At 36.6% G+C, this 17,534-nt stretch overlaps 1 protein-coding gene across 8 annotated transcripts in view; it reads left to right on the forward strand.

Annotated features, from left to right (window-relative positions):
* Positions 1–17,534, forward strand: part of Marchf1 (membrane associated ring-CH-type finger 1) — an 803,111-nt gene that overhangs the window by 451,565 nt on the left and 334,012 nt on the right. The gene's annotated exons all lie outside the window — the stretch shown is intronic.

Raw genomic sequence — 17,534 nt, forward strand, 5'->3', positions numbered from 1 at the left:
AACCAGGTAGCTGCATCGAGAGAGGTGTGTCTTTACTAAAGAAAAATGGGTTTATATGGCACAGGCAGAATCGTAACCAAAACAATTCTTGGTTTTTAGCATGGATGTGATAAAAGGGAAACAGCACCCCAGTCTGTATACACAACATCCTTCAAACATAGTTTCAGTTCTTTTGATTTTTGAGCTGCAAAGTCTGCATTTGATCTCAGGGGCCGCTGCCAGTGTTTCAAGCCACAGGCAGGTGGTCTTAGCTCTGGGCCTGTCACAGCTTTCTTTCCTTCCGGAACCGCAACAGGGCAGAGCGGCAGAATACCACATTTCACCCTTTCTCTCCTTAAAAATCAATGCAGGGAAATGCGACACGTTCTCGACACATATGCATGGGAAACACAGCGGTGCGTAATGCACTTTCTGACTCCGCCCCCTCAGGCACTTTCGCACAGTGGGAAAACCAGGTCATGATACATCTGTAACCCAGACAGACGGCCTTTGACCATGTGCCAGCCTAGGGCAACACCCCAGCCAGAGGAAGTGTCATCTTAATGCACCATCCTTCCATGTAAAATGCCAAGTCTCGTCCGCAAAACCCACGGTCCAAAAGCTGATCATAATCTCAGAAACCGGCTGATATAACTCTGTCAGTCAGGCACTGGATCCAGAGGGTGGGACAGCGGTGCAGCTGGGAGCCAGGGCTCTGAGTAGGTTGCCAGGAGACAGTCTCAGGATAATATAAATTAGTTCTTTGAAGCCTCTGGTATCTGAATTAACCTTTGAAAGGCTGGAATCTCAGTGGCAGGCTGGAATCTCAGTGGCGAGCCAGGCACTTCGGGATGTCGCCTGCTCCAGTAAACATTGAAACGATAACGAAACTTTGCTCCGGGTAAAACACGGTTAATTAGTTTCTGCTTTGTCGGGGAGAAAGCAGACTACCAAATCAAAACGGGAAAAGACATGTTCCAAACTGGCAGAAAAAGCTTTTAAAACAAATGAAAATGAAGGCAAAAGGAAAAATGAAAACTCGTACAAAAGGAAAAATGTAGACTGAGCCACGGGGCCAAGTCAAGCACAGGCATGAGAATAACAACAACCAGAATAAAACAGCCAGAGTGGTCTGCCGCAGGCCCACCTCTAGCGTAGGTCTGCAGAAACACTAAAAGGAGAAGACTCCCAGCAGGAGCCTTGTCACCAAAGTTAAGCAAAGAGCTGGAAGTTTGCAGTCCCAGCACTCAGGAGACCAAGGCAGGAGGACAGTGAGCCTGAGGCTACCCAGGGCTAGATCTAGAAAAACAAGCCAGGCATGACAGTGCGTGTCTATACTATGAGGGAAGAGATTTCCTCCCTTGGTCTAAAAGAAAAAAAGAAAGAAAGAAACAAGATTATAACTGTGCGAAACGCACAAACAACAATCAGAATCTTAGTAAAAGGAAGTGAAAAAATCTTTTTCAGTGTAAGAAGGCCTGTTGTCAGTATAAATAGTTTTTTGGCAAACTAATAGCACTGAAAGCTTGAAAACAAAGATCAAAAACATTATAAGAGGCTTCTCCTGTTTGTAGGGAAGCAAAAAGGAAAAAAAAATAAATCTAGAACAGGTAACAATGTAGATATGTATATAGTTAAGCTTTCTAAAATCTGCATAAAGTGTCATATCTAAATATCAGGTACTAAGGTACCAGCCCTCTAGGGTCTATCTCCAAATGTGGGACTGGAGAAAAAATGACACATTTTGAGCACTGGGGCCACCGCCGGTGTTTCACACCACAGGCAGGTTGTCTTAGCTCTGGGCCTGTCACAGCTTTCTTTCGTTTCTGGAACCCGCAATGGGGCAGAGCGACAGAATACCACACAGAAATACATAATAATAAGCATGCAATTTTCATATATGAAAATGTAGATGTCAAATGCATATCCTTCTTATAACTAGTATTTTGAATTGGTATCACAGTCCTATATAAATATTTAGCATACATATCTAATACATTTACTTTAAAGAATTTGTGACTTTCTAAAATTCAATTAACTCCTCAAGCCTAATATTTTTACCTTGCATTCTTTATTTTTTTCCTTGTATTCTGGGTTCAGAATACAGTTCTCTGAGTAATCCCTGCATGTAACCATAAGCAAGAGAATTCTTAACAAGCACAGGTTTGACCTTAAGATAGTTCATAATAGATATAATGAAATATATGTATTATAAACTAATGAGACCATTTGTTTTTACCTCAGACCTTTCACAACATCCCAGCTGTGCCTGACCACACAGGAAACATTGCTTTATTACAACAATACTTCAAACATGACTATAAAAAAGAATCATACCCTAATGTAGGATGCCGTCCTGCAGCTCCTACTTGCGTGGGGTTCCACGAACCGAGGATTTGGAAACCTGCAATGGGTGGCAGAGAAAAGAGACACGACGCCAGGAGAACGGTTCTCATCAAGGCGTGCTTTACTAAATGACAGGGGAGCATTTATACTCAAAGACAGTACAGGTATGCAATTGGCATTTAGGTGAGAATCAGACATCAAAGCTCAAACATTGATACAAGGGATTCCAGGAAGGGGAAGAGGGATCAAAGGATCACGGCTTCCTAAGGAGCTGGTATCTGGTCCTTGAGTCATTTACATAGGCTCCAAACCCCCAGCGAGCTAAGTCTCTGGTTTCGGTTTTGAGTTCTTTAGTGAGCCCAGCAGGGCTCCCACACCCTAATGCAAGAGAAAAACCACCCAGTGTCACATAAAGAATATCATGATTATGTTCCATTGATTGCCTTCTATAGTTTCATCTTAATCTTTCTTTGATCTACAATACAAATTCAGCAACTCCAGTCTGGCTGTCCCTCTTGTTTGATCCCTGTTTCCTTCATTGTATCATTGGGTAACTGTGACAGCATTCATAGAAGAGATACACTTCTTATCATAATCAATTTTAAGTCCTGTTTCATTTTACATTATATAAAATGTTCTTTTAACATGACACCAGTGGCAAACCAAGACAAAAACTTGGAAGCTTGACAAGATCCAGAGGCCCCTCGGTGAGAAGCTGCAAAGCATAGCCCTGATGGGATATCTAGGTTAGGTTAGTTTGGGGCTGTACATGTCTTGATTGGGTTAATTCAGGGGAGAAGATTAACCCTAAGAGGCAATATCATTCCCTAAGCTTGGGTTCTGGACAGTAAAGCAGAAGAAAGTGAAAGGGGTCCTAGCATCCATCAGTGTGTTCATCTGCCTCAAGGTCCTGCTACCATGGTTTGCCTGCTATGATAGACAGCACCCTGGACTGTGAGCCACAGTAAACACTGTCAACCTTGACATGCTTTTGTGAGAGCACTTTGCCACACAGTTGTCCAGCAGAAATACAGTAATTCAATTTCCTGACCCTCTGTATTTCTCTCCCTCTCCTCCACTCCTGATCCTGCTCCCTTTTTTTCTCTCCTGCCTCTCTCCCTCTGAAGTCCCTCCTTCCTTCTACCTCCCATGATTATTTTGTTCCCCCTTCCAAGTAGGACTGAAGCATCAACAGAATGCTAGGGCAGTGACGCAGGAGTGGGTGGATGGGTGGGGAACATTCTCATAGAAACGGGGAGGGGGATGGGATAGAGGGTTTGCAGAGGGGAAAAGGGGAAGGGGGATAACATTTGAAATATAAACAAATAAACTAACCAATTTTTAAAAAGAGAGACACGCTGGGCGGTCGTGGCACACGCCTTTAATTCCAGCACTTGGGAGGTAGAGGCAGGCAGATTTCTAAGTTCAAGGCCAGCCTGGTCTACAGAGTGAGTTCCAGGACAGCCAAGGCTACACAGAGAAACCCTGTCTTGAAAAAAACCAAAAAAAAAAAAAAAAAAAAAAAAAAAAAAAAGAGAGAGAGAGAGAGAGAGACACACACATTTAAAAAAGAAATACAGTAATTCTCTTCTATGTTGTCTATATCTGAAATGTAATTGGACAAAAGCAAGTAAAAAGAAAACGTAGATTGGCTTAAATAATGTTGATTTTCAAGTGAAAAGTACCCCACAAATCACTAAATGACAATAATAATTTATAATAAATAGGAACTTTAAATACAATATAGAAATTTATTAAGTAATTGACTAATAATTCTTTCAGAATCATTACTTTTCTTATTTAAATTATTATAAATGAACCACATCAAAGTCTTTTTTAGCCAGAGAATTGACTATTAAAGAGTATTAACCACTAGATTTTGGATCTATGACTTTATAACAAAGCTAAATCCCAAATTCCTATAACATGATTAATATTTAAATGTGTAAGTGGTTTACACTTTCTGTTTCTTTAATCTCAAAAAAGGTCACTATCTTGATAGATGCAAAATGCCAATATTCTTTCCACTAGCCTCTTTTCTTGTTGTCTGAAATAGAAGCTTGATTTTGGTGCACACTGAGTTGTTGAAAATAAAAGAAATGTTTACAAGGTGTTACATAAGCTTGATCTAAAACATGACATGCTCCACATATAGATTTGTAGCAATACAGATTTGCAACATCTTGTAATGTAAAATAGTCACACTTCCACTGTTTTTCTGTTCTCTGGTTTCCTTTAATTTATTATTACTACTATTAATATTGTTATTTGGATGAGTATGTTATATATGTTTATGTGTACATGTTGGTACAGGAACCATAGAACATTTGTTATAATCACATGATAGCTTTATGGAGTCAGTTCTCTCCTTCCACATTTACATGGGTTACAACGATTGAGTTCATGTCACTGGACCTGAGAAGCACGCACCTTTATCATATCACTGGCTCTAAAGTTTTATTCACTAAGGTGTATAATGCCTTTAGTAGGTAAACAACTTTTAAAGGGATCTCTCATTCCAGCCCGTTTCTATATCTCTTGGCTTGGCGTGTCTAGCAGACACTGTGTGAACAGTATTTTTTCAAAAATATCAACATACATAGACTTTATGTTTTTATTCAATGGTGAAGTCATAGGTCAAAAAGTCAAAAGTTAATGGCCTAGAGGTAGATTTTACACCTGTTTGGGAATTGCATTCCCACCAGGTCAGGGTTTGATTTCCACAGCCTTTTAGATGTGCAGCATTGAGTCTGCCTAGCATCTGACCAAGCCAATGGCGTGTCTCTTATTGGGATTTAACATGATCAATGTCACAGCATCTCTGTAACAGATTCATACCTTCTGTTTATTCCTAATCACCCAAAAGCTAAATTTAAGCTTTCACAAATCCCAGGTTTCACAGATTTAGACTGTGCCTGGAGGAATAAAACATAATACATAAATGTCATAAATGTTTCCTGAGTAAACCAAGGACTACACTGTCCATCCTTGCTTGGTTTTCTCTGACTACAAAAGCGTTTTATATTTGTTTGTTTGTTTTTAACTTCCATGCTGTTATTTAAAGCTTCAGACAAAAGTCATGTCATCTGGGGATTGAGATATACATTTGAAGATGTTTCCTGCCTTTTCTTAGAGTACTCAGAGTCAGTGGGAGCAGACTGGGAGAAAGACTGTGCCATTCCTATAAGATACAGGAGGTGGAATAAGCAAAGTAGTATGTTCATACACAGAAGGCAGAGTACAAGGCCAGGTAGGAAGGCACAGAGCTATTGATGGATTATCTTAGTACTCGTGACAAGACTGGAGATCAGGGAAGAGAAGTCCCAGGAACATGAACTTAGGAGAGAAGACTAGGAAGTGACTTTCCAGAGAATCAGCTCCTGTCTGAAAAACAAAACAAACCAAAACAGGAAGTCACTAAGTGATAATAATGTATCCATCACTTTGGTCGAAGTTTGATATTTTGAATGTAGTTAATGACCAAGATTCTTGTCAATATTTTACAAATTTGTATAAAACCACTTCCGGAATGGAAAAAGAGTACTAAGGAACAAAAAGCCTGAATCATCTTGGAAATAAATATCCTAGCCATTATTTAGATACAGTGTTCACAATGTAAGGACCCAGGTATGCCAATACTGGGTGTATACTTGAAAGACTCTCAAGTAATATGCTATGGATATATTCACATATTCATATTTATGGCTTCATTGTTCACAAGGGCAGGACATGCAAACTGCCTAAATATTCATCAATATATGAGTTGAAAAAGAAAGCCTGGTTCATATATACTATGAAAATTTTATTCATTTTTAAGAAAAATGGAAAGATAGTTATTTGCAGGAAAATAAATTCAACTGGACATCATATTAAGCACATAAGACATACATAGGTGAAATTGTGTGTGTGTGTGTGTGAGAGAGAGAGAGAGGGAGAGAGAGAGAGAGAGAGAGAGAGACAGAGACAGAGACAGAGACAGAGACAGAGAGAAAGAGAGACAGAGAGAGGAGCAGAGAGAGACAGAGAGAGACAGAGAGGCAGAGAGGCAGAGAGAGAGGAAATAGAAAAAGAAGAAGGGAGAGAGAAGTAAAGAAAGAAAATGAGGGAAGAGAAGAAAGGAGAAGAAGGATGCAGAAAAAACATGAGGTTGAGGAACCAGTCTTACAGGGAGGATATAGGAAAGGGGGCAATGGGAGAGATGTGACATGAGTATCAGTGTGGCAGGAGGGATTACTTGGAGATAAAAGAAAGACGGACAAGCAAAAGTTGTGCCGGATGTGCAGATGAGGGAAGCAGAGAAAGGACCAAATCAGAGCACTCTACAGTGATGCAAAGAACGAAAACACTGGAATGACTGCCTTTACTTTTTTTTATAAACTAACTTAAAATTTTTTCAACAGAGTATTTCAGTAGAAATTTCAACTAATAATATTAAGAGTTGAAGAAATTGAGGCTACTTATTTCCTTACCTTGAATAAAGCAGAGAAAGTAATATATGATGGTTTGGATTTTTGCGAAACTCATCAGAAAGAATGTCATAAAGTGTGACATAAAAGGCCTCAAAGTAAACCTAGAAATTTAAAGAGTTGTGTACTTGTTATTGCTGACATTTTAAAGTGTTGCCTACACAGACTTCACACTTATACAACAGTTAAATCCCATAGAAGTTACCTTTTTTAAGTAGACTAATGAAAGATATGTAAAATACTTCAGGGTAGATTGTTTAGTCGCATTTATTGCCTTTCATAAATGCTCCATGATCAATGAGAGATACAAACACAATAGTCAAGAAGGAACCAGTAACTTGATTGCCAGAGTGGGTTGGTACCCAAGGGGGTCCTCCTTCTCACAGGAAAAGGGAATGGGGAGTAGGGGAGGGGATGTGAGATGAGAGACAGGGAAGAGGGAAAATGTGATCAGTGTGTAAACTGAATTATTCAGAAAAAGGAAAAAATAAAAAAGGAAGAAACCATCTTCATCTGTAACCTATTTCACTTTAACTGCCAACAAGACAAGAGCTTAGAGTCATCTGAGAAGGCAGGCTCAGCAGATCAGTGTGACTTAGGGAAATGCCTGTGGGGGATTGTCTTGTTAATTAATGTAAGAGGATGCCCCCATGGTGGGCAGCTCCATAGCCCGAGCAGGTGGTCTTCAGTCTTGGGCTGTCCAGCAAAGTTAGCTAAGTATGAACCTGGAAGTGAGCCAGCACCTTCCTTCCCCGTCTTCTGTGTCAGTTTGTTCGAGTTCCCGCCTCCCTGATAGACTTGAGTCCTAGAAGAAGAAGACATACAAGCCCTTTTCAACCTCATATTACTTTTGTTCACAATGTTTTATCACACTCAGAAAACGAAAACTGAAAAGTGTCTTGGAAGTCATATTGTCTACGTTCCCTGTACCCAATAAACCATGTATTATAAAGGTTTATACAAAATCTGCTGCTGGCATTCAAGTTTCTTTAAAAATGCAAAAACATAAAACTCTGACATCAAATTTACTATCATCAGAACTTCTATCCAGCATGACATACCTCAATAAATCTATATAAAATACATATAATACTACAGCCCTGCTAAACAATTTTAACATAAAAAAAATTTTCACAAAGGAAAAAATGGATAATCTAATTTTATTCCAGTATCTTTCAGTGTGTTTGTAAGGGAAGACTAAAAAAATAAATAAATAAAAAATAAATTGCCTTTATTTTATACACTTTTTTACATTCACAGTTTCATGCCCCTGTCAAATAGAATATCATGGAAGAGCATTATTTCATGCATGTAGCAAAAATATCCTTCAAAGGTACTGGATTTAAATTCTATAACTTCCTATGCTTCACCAAACACCTGCATTTCTTAGAAAGGCGAGAGTGAAAGGTGGTTTATTCTCCATAGAAAAGTGAAGAGTTTTTCAAAGTTTGAATAAAATATCAATTTGACACATATTGAATCTTGATATATACAAATTCTTCTGGCAGATTTTTGGGATTATTTATTTCTCTCCAGAAGACTAAAAATATCTTTATTCAAAATTTCCACCATTGTCTATAACCTTTCTCCCAAGTAAGTGTCTCAATCGTATTTTTGAAGAATTTATTAAAGTTATTATTATTTGCATTTTGATGAAAACTTATGCCCCTCTAATGGCTACTTTTTGTATTTAAATTTATTTATTTTGCTTAAATAAAATGTATCCCTAGACTCTGAGTTTCATTAGTAAAGTACTGTTTTATTTTAGAACTGTTGGGAATTATAGAAAATAACTGCAAAGTGAATATAACACATTCTCATTCATCTACCCTTTCTTCTTTTCATATGTTAGTATTATAAATCTCATACTGACTAGATATTCAATATTCACATGTTGTCATTGAGTACATTCATACTGGATTCGGGCATCTTCTATTTTTATCCAGTATCTTGGTATAATGTCCTGTCAGGACACATCGCATTTGGCCATATCTCCTGAAACTCCACTTAGCTTTCACAGATTCATTAGATCTTTTGTCAATGACCTTAACCATTTGAGAATTACTGGTCAGCTACCTTACAGATTTGCCCTATCTTAAGATTTCTTTCATTTAAATTGTTTAATAATTAGATTGAGGTCACAGAGTTGGGGGATGAATGACATTGTTAGCGCACTGTAACTCAGCTTACCACTCTTGTTGCCCTGGATGAGGGGAGGGTACGTTTTATCAACTTAGTCTTTCTTTTCTTTTTATCGTCCTACATTTCTCTCATTCTATAAGGAAGTTGCTAGGAGCAGCATGCAGTGACGGGAGACGTCATGTTCCCTTCTGCCCTTTAAAATGGATTTCCTACACAAATTGTTTATAGTTCTGCAGAAAGTGTTTGTTTATTATTTTCCCTTGATTGCCCTTTATTGTGTAGCCTAACTGGGTAGGCTTCTGGATATCCATTTCTGACTATGAGTTATGATATGAATCTAATCCATTCTGTCCAAATTCCCCAGCTTTGGCTAGCAGTAGAGATTTTTGTTTTGTTGCTCTATCCTCTTTGATTCAAAATGATGTTTAATTTGTGTCTCTTTTGTTTTTCAACACATCCTTACCTTCAAACACTCTGAATTTCCCCAAGCTCATCTTGTGTTCCTCTTGCCCACCTGCTCCTAGAAATCAACCATATATTGATCTAAAGAGTTTTGTGTCCTTTTACTGCAAAGTCATATTGCATCTCTGATTTGCCAACTAACAAAAAGACAAAAGAAAATATGTATGCATACTAACATATATTTATATGTATATTCATGAATAACTCCATATAAAATCAAATGTATTTGTGATGAGCTAAAAACAATCTTGTAGTGCAATTTCTTGTTTTTTATTTTTATTATTTTATTTCTTTACATATCAAATGTTATCCCCCACTCTAGTTTCCCATCCACAAGCCTCCTATCCCTTCCTCCCTCCCCCTGCCTCTATGAGGGTGCTCCCCGACTCGCCCATCCACTTTTGCCTCAGCAGCCTAGCATTCATTCCCCTATCCTGAGTCAAGCCTAATTCATATCTATCACAGTGTATTCCTTTTCTGCTTGGATTAAGAATCTGAAATCTTCCTCTACAACACTAGGAAGCATGGTTCATACTATTAAATATTGACTTAAATATTTAGTTCTACTATACATTTAAAATTGTATTAATGTCACTGACTCATATCTCCATAGGGAAAACTGTGTGAACTGGATCACTGTTCATGTATAATATCCTTTTCCTCAACTTTATGGGCTCAGCTCATTTCTAAATCTACTTAAGTTACACAATTTTCTCTCACCTTCTATAATGAGCCTTTTTATCTGTACATTTATGGTATTATCAGCTCATATTATTCAGCCTGCTTTTCATCCTATCCTATGGTCACCACCTTCCTAAATGTGTTAATCTGCGAAAATGAAAGTTATAACCTTGAGCTGTGAAATTCTAGAGATTTTCATCTTGTAGAATATAACATCCAATCACACAGTGTCATACAGAACAGTTTCACTGCCTGACCAGTGACTGTGTCAAGGCATTATATTGAATACAAACAGAGGTTCTGGGCTCTTTAACATAGCAATCTGCATTTAATATACACACGTGCCTCTTAATGGCTAATTCATTTTTGTTTATTTAGGAACACTATGTTGTTATATGAATCGACTGCCAATTGTTCATTCATTCACTTCCTGATGGGCATGGTTGCCACTTCTAATTTTGGTGATTGTATTTGTGTATGGTTATCTATGGTAATAAATGTGTGCGGACCTTCATAGAACATAAAATTCAAAATCAGTTTTATAAACAGCTGTGAAGTCAATGGCTTGATTGTATGTGTAACTATGTTGACATTTGTAAGAGAGTATGAAATATGTGAACTTTTGCCCGCATAAGAATGCTGGACTTCCGGAGCCTGTGAAATGGGTCACCAGGCCCAGGCACTTGGCATCAAGCCTGATAACCTTAGTTCCATCCTAGACTCCAGATTTTAGAAGGAAAGTGCCTCTGACCTCCTCACACAGGAGGTACACCCCTTCAGCCACATGTACTAAATACATTAATGACAGCAATAGCCAATTTTAAGGACTGGCAGTCTTAATTAGTATACACTGGTATCTGACTGTAACTTAATTTACAGGTATATTATTACTTCCTTTTTGATATTTCTGCTTATATTACTTGTTTCTTTTAAATTTTCTCATTGTTAAGGTTTAATAATGAATGCTCTGTATGTTTTAAGATACAAGTCTAGATTGCAAATACATTTTACAAAAAAACTCACCCAGTCTTTAGCTTGTCTTTTTACTATTTCACTAGTCCTTCATAAAGCAGAAATTTATAATTTTAATAAACTCAAACTTATCAACTCTTTGGCTTTCAGATATCTTGACTTCAATGTTCCAGGAAATATAGAGCCATACACAGTTATCCTCATTTTTTTCTGTTTTCTTATGTAAGTTTAATAGTCTTGCTTCAACATTTATTTATGACCCATTTTGAAATACTTTTTTTTTAAATGTAGATCTTAAGCATTACTTTAGAGTCTTTTGTTTTGTTTTGTTTTGTTTTGTTTTGTTTAATATGTTTAGCTTAGTTAGTCTATGACCATTTTAGGAAAAGAATGTTATTTTACTGTTGAATTTCCTTTGCTCCTTGGTCAAAGATGAGTTGAGCTTTTACAGACCCTCTATTCTGTTCCACTGTTTAATATGTCTATTAGTCTACTATTTTTCTAATATACTGACTTGTAATAAGTATAAACTTATTATGTTTTAAAATTAGCATCCTGTGAGTTTGTTACTGTTTGATACTGGGTTGGCTTGCATAGGAATTTTTTCCTTCTGCATAAATTTTAAGAACACATTTGTCAATAACTACACTATTTCTTACCTGTATTTGTATTGGAATTGCATTGAATCTGTCGCTCAAACTGGAAAGATCTGATGTATTAACAACACTACGTCTTCCCATATGTGAAAGTACATTTTCATTGCTATTGTTTAGAGAGGTTTTTGTTTGGCTGCTTGGTCTGAGTTTTGTTTGATTTTGTGAGTTTCACAGTTTTCATGTAAGTCTTACAAGCATTATGTTAGATTAATGTCTATATTTTGCTGGTAATAAGTTTGGTATTTTTTTCAGTTTCAGTTGTTCACTAGTGGCATATGCAGGTATACAGTAAGGCAACAGACTTGTGGGCTGTAACCATGGACTTTCTGTTTCTTCAATTCTGTCTCCTGTTTTCTCCTTCTACTCCCATACATGTTAAATATGTTAAAATTCTCCTTCAGTTCTTTGTTGCTCTTTTTTCTTCTCCATTTGTTCTTTTTAATTAAATGTATTTTTATGTTTTCAAATTAAAATATAATTAGCTCATCTTTCAATTCCCTTTCCTCCTTCCCTTGGCCTCTTTTTCTTTGTTATGGTTACATATATGTGTAAATACATAAATAAATAAATAGAGCCTGCTGAGATAGTCCATGTTGCTTGTATGCATATCATTTCAGGGATGATCACATAAATTGAATAATCAGTTAAGTGGCTCATTCCTGGGGACAACTAATTCTTCCTCTATCAGACGTTGTTCTTGCCTGTATTTCTTCGTAAGAGTAAACATTCCAAGATAGCATGTTAGTGATATCATTATTTTGGTCCTTTTCAGGCATCCATATTGTTGAGATATCATAGTAATAGCTTCCCTGGCATTTCCAGGTGAAATAAACAAATAGCATCCTTCCTGCTCTTAAATCTTTCTCGCCCCCACTCCTGCAATGTTCTCTGAGCCTTACTTGTAGGAGTTATACTGTAGATGTGTGTACTGAGTTTTCATTTCCTATGATCAATTTTTCTCTTCTTTTGTCCATTGTCCTTTTTTTCTATTCCTCAAGAAGTTTTTGTTGCTATGTTCACAGTCTATCTCAGTGAAGTAGCTGGTGTGAGGTAAAGCACTGCATTATTATTTCCTACCCAGAGAACAACTCTTTAAATATACATGCACATATATAAATACATGTGCAATAATTAACACACACACTTCCAAGGAATAAGAATGAATTCTAAGACTTGTACAAGCCAGTGAGAAAGGATACTATATTGAAGGTAAATTGTTGATGCCTTCTATTTAAAATCTGTTTCTTTCACTGTAGAAATCAAATGTTATTGATAGTCATTTGGTAGTGAGGAGGTCATACCCCATAGCTGAGAGGTAATACTTGATTTTTTTTAATTCTTATTTTACTTGTTATTGTGTGTTTATGCGAGAGAGGTAGATCACAGGCATATATGGAAGACAAAATGGAGATTTTTGGGTAGTCCATTTTCTACTTTCGCTGTGAATTCCAGGGACGGAACTCAGATGTCAGGTTTGTGTGTTTAATAACTGAACTATCTCAAAAACCAAAGAAATAGTTCTTGATAGCACATTATCTAAGCAATAAAGTCAAATCTCATAAAACTTAAATTGAAAAAAAAATCTCCTCAAATTCTTAGACAAGAGCCATGTCCAGTTCTCAAATTCAAGGATAAGGGGCACTCACCTTTATAGTTATGTAATGAAAATAGAGAACATTTAGATAAGCCACTGTACTTTACTGAGAATTGTACTTTAAGGAGAAAGACACAAAATGGGCAAACTTAAAGAAAGAACTAATTGATAATGTGAGATGCAAATAGGTGTTTTCCTAATGAAACAGGGTTCTGTTTTCATGTTTAAGCTGCCTTAGACTGAGATAAAGTGAGAGGAGGCTAAGCTGTGGGCCAGGTTGCATAGGTCCACCACACATATTGTTTAATTCAAACAGCATCATTGTCACACAGTGCCATTTGAATAGACTGCAGCATGCATGGTATCACCAAGAGCTGAGTAGTGCCTTGTGTAGGGGCAGAAAATTCTAGAATAATGATGATTTTAGTTTACATATAATCAAGGGTCATCCTCATTCTTTTATAGGGTCTGCTCAGGTCTACCTTCCCTTATACTGTATACTACTTTAAATGTCCTTTAAAATTGGCATGGTATTCCATATTCTCTTCAGCATCTTTGATCATGCTATCTTATAAGGGTAGGTATACTTGTCTATTATGCTCCTTATGCTAAGCCAGGGCATCTTCTATTTCTGCATCATGATTCTAAGAACAGTCTCGGGTATAGAGAAAGTGCTTCATAAATGTTTTGTAAATTAAAAATAAATTATTCTCCATAAGATACACCCAATTGCCTTGTCTTTTTTTCTTAATTTTAATTTATTGCCAATTTAATCCACTGAGAATGCTCCATTCTCCCATTTATTAAATTAAATATCTGCTTGAAGAGGCATATTAAAAATTAAACTTAGTTAAATCCCAATTTCCTGTGATCATTATATATGTTGTTCATTGCTCCATCTCATATTAACTTGGTTCAATGGGTAAATCGTAATTAACACGAATGCTTAATGATCACTTTCCCATTCTGATATATCAGTAATGATGCTTACAGTTTAAAGTGCTTTGGGGTTAATTATAAATGTGGGTAATTTGCCTCCTCTCCTGACTGGCAGTACATTCTTATACCTACGGACTGACTGTGTGCTCCAGAATTTCATAAGAGGAATGGGAAGCCACGGATGCTCATAATGGATCTCTTCTACCTGTCAATGCTCTCATTTCACCTATGATATTTCTACTTTAATATCAATGTTGAAGAAAATTGTTTGAACTGTAATGCAACATTTGAACATTTTATAATAGCAGTAAAGATCATTTGTTGGGTGAATTTGTAACAGTTCCTTACCTACAAAGACTGCTTCTTGTCCCTTTCTTTGCTTTAAATATTTACTTGCTCTTATGTGTGTCTCTTAAGGTCCTATAGATATGAAATTCCCCCATAAGGTCACGCTTTGATTGTAAGGTAGACAACATACTCAGCAGATGCCTATTCTACAGGACAAACCATGAGATGTTTTTTCAAGACAAGATTTCTCTGTGTAGCCCTGGCTGTCCTGGAACTCACTCTGTAGACCAAGCTGGCCTCGAACTCAGAAAGCCACCTGTCTCTGCTTCCCAAGTACTGGGATTAAAGGCATGCACCACCACTGCCCAGCTAGAAAATAAAATTTTTATAAACCAATTTCAGGTAAGGCCTCAAAGTTTAGGAGGAATGTATGGTTACTTTAAAAAAATTCCCAATCCGGGAACTGGAAAAGTCTGACTTTAAAAATTTCTAGAATAGATTTTGGGAAAATCCAGCTCAAATAAAAGATGAAGTCTTCTTATGAACTATTTTTGCCTCCTTCATTATATACAGTATGAATAAAGGGTCAATAAATATTTGACAATAAATGTGGACTGAGTAAGGGGTTATAACAACTACAATTGAAAACACAATAAATGGTTATCCCATCTCACAACCTGAATAGAAAAGAAGAAATCAGGTGTCCTTACAAACACACTCCAGGAAGGAAACAAGTGGTATTATAACTTTATGAATCACATCATTACACTTTTTATTAGTAAGAATTCTATATTTCATCATAGGTACTAAAATGATATTAACTCATGGACTTATTTTTAAATCTAAAAAATAAAAAGTATAAAAACTTTAAAAGTTAGAAATAGGACTTTTTTTTCTCAAACAAATAGCAAATAAGCAAAACGTTTGCTCACTGTTGATTAAACTGTTTGGTCACGGATATTATTTCACTCTATTTTTGAATAAAAATACTCATTACACTGACACTTAGCACAATTCAAGAAATGCAACTGAAAAATGATGAGCACCTGGGACAGAGTGTACTGAAAATGTAGAAATGTTTGTTCTCTAAAGAGAGCAAACTGTTGCGTGCACATATTTCTTATTAAGTGAATCAGTTTCTTTAAAATCTCAAGTAGTGTATTCAAAACAGACAGAATCAATGATTTGCTGCTCAGCCAAACCATTTCAGTCCAGTTTTGCTCAGCCATCCCCTCCTGTGCCACAAACGACTAACTCATATTAGACCACAGGCTTCATTAAGAATTTCATTGCATACCTTCAACTTAATTTTATGAAAAAAATTATGCTTCTGTTTATATTTTTATAATATGTTTATATTGTTCACATCCATTTAGCTGAGTATTTTGTCACAAAAGTAATAACTCATCCATCCACACCTCACCTCTCTTTGTGTTACTTTCTCGGAGCTCGGAGATGCACTGTTTTGAATCCTGAAATGTTATAAACCACCAGATTGCTAATTGCTTTGGATGGCTGTGAAAAATAATTACTCCACATTATTTTTGATATTTAATTGACAGTGTAATGCATTTAACTAAAGATCCGCAATAAACTATTTCTAATTACTGAGGGTAGTGGAGTGGAAAAGTAGGTTGTAAAACTTTACAAGGGAAACAATGTCTCTCCATTATGTTCAAAGTCCTTGCTGATATAACTTTTAGAGACACAAAATTCCATCAAATGGAGAGTTCTGGAAACCTAGGAAGAGTTTTAGCACATTTCTAGTCACGAGGAAATAAGAATTTATTTTAGAATTATTGTTTTTAATAGATTGAACTTTTGATAAAAATCAGCTACTGTTTACTATATTTTAGCTTAAAATTTCCTTCTCTTAGTAGACCTTTAAAAGAAATATAATAATAACACTAAGATAATGATTAGTCTGTCACTGATCTTTGTTCCATGTATTCTGCTTCTGTAAGATGTTTAACCGAAACCTAAGCAAATTTTATTTATTATTGGCATATGCCATACAGATCACAATGATGTTTTGATTAATAATGGACTGTGTTTGTGTGTGTGTATGTGTATGTGTGTGTGTGTATGTGTGTGTGTGTGTGTGTGTGTGTGGTTTTATAAGATGACAAATGAGGTGATATGGTTGGGCCCTATTGTCTAATGACAATATCAATAGCGTAACATCATATGTAGCATATTTGACACACACACACACACACACATATATCATTACCATATATACGGTAATGCTATCACCAACAAATCTATATACTACCACCTATAAAACACACATCGTATATAATTATGTACAATTTGTGATGCAGAATAAGTAACTGTTAGTGGCTATCATATTTACAATTACACATATCCTTACTTTAGAGAATATATACATAAGTATATATAATTTATTATGAAATGTACATGTACATACATATATACATATATGTGGTTTTAATATCTATTGACATTTCCTGAGAAGTGCTATGCCATGTTATAATGGAACATCCTCAGATATCTCTTCTTTATGTGTCTCTTGATTCTGTCAACAGCACATGCCCAGTGACTGTCCAGTGCAGTCTGTGACAGTCTTACTGTTAGCATTCCTTTTAAGCTCTGCCCCACAGTTACCTGGCAACAGTTAGTAATGTCTGACTCAGTATAAAAGGGGCAGTTTGTCCCTCCACACTTCCTTTCTGTTCCTTTTCTCCCCATTCTCCCTGCCCGCCCCCCATGTGTTCATGGCCTCTATTCCTCTCTCTCTCTCTGCTTTTCTCTGGTTCTACTTCCTACTCAACTCCACTTCCCATGCCTTGAGTAAACTTTATTTCATATTATATGGTGGGTACCTCAGAGGGAAGGGATGTCTCAGCATGGGCCTGCAGAGGCAGCCCCTTCCACATCACCAAACATCACCTCCACCAAACAAATTCCTGGCTTGCACTTTCTTTCTTTGTTTCTTTGTTTCTTTCTTTCTTTCTTTCTTTCTTTCTTTCTTTCTTTCTTTCTTTC

This window comes from Mastomys coucha, unplaced genomic scaffold, assembly GCF_008632895.1.
Source record: "Mastomys coucha isolate ucsf_1 unplaced genomic scaffold, UCSF_Mcou_1 pScaffold22, whole genome shotgun sequence".
Taxonomy (NCBI): Eukaryota; Metazoa; Chordata; class Mammalia; order Rodentia; family Muridae; genus Mastomys; species Mastomys coucha.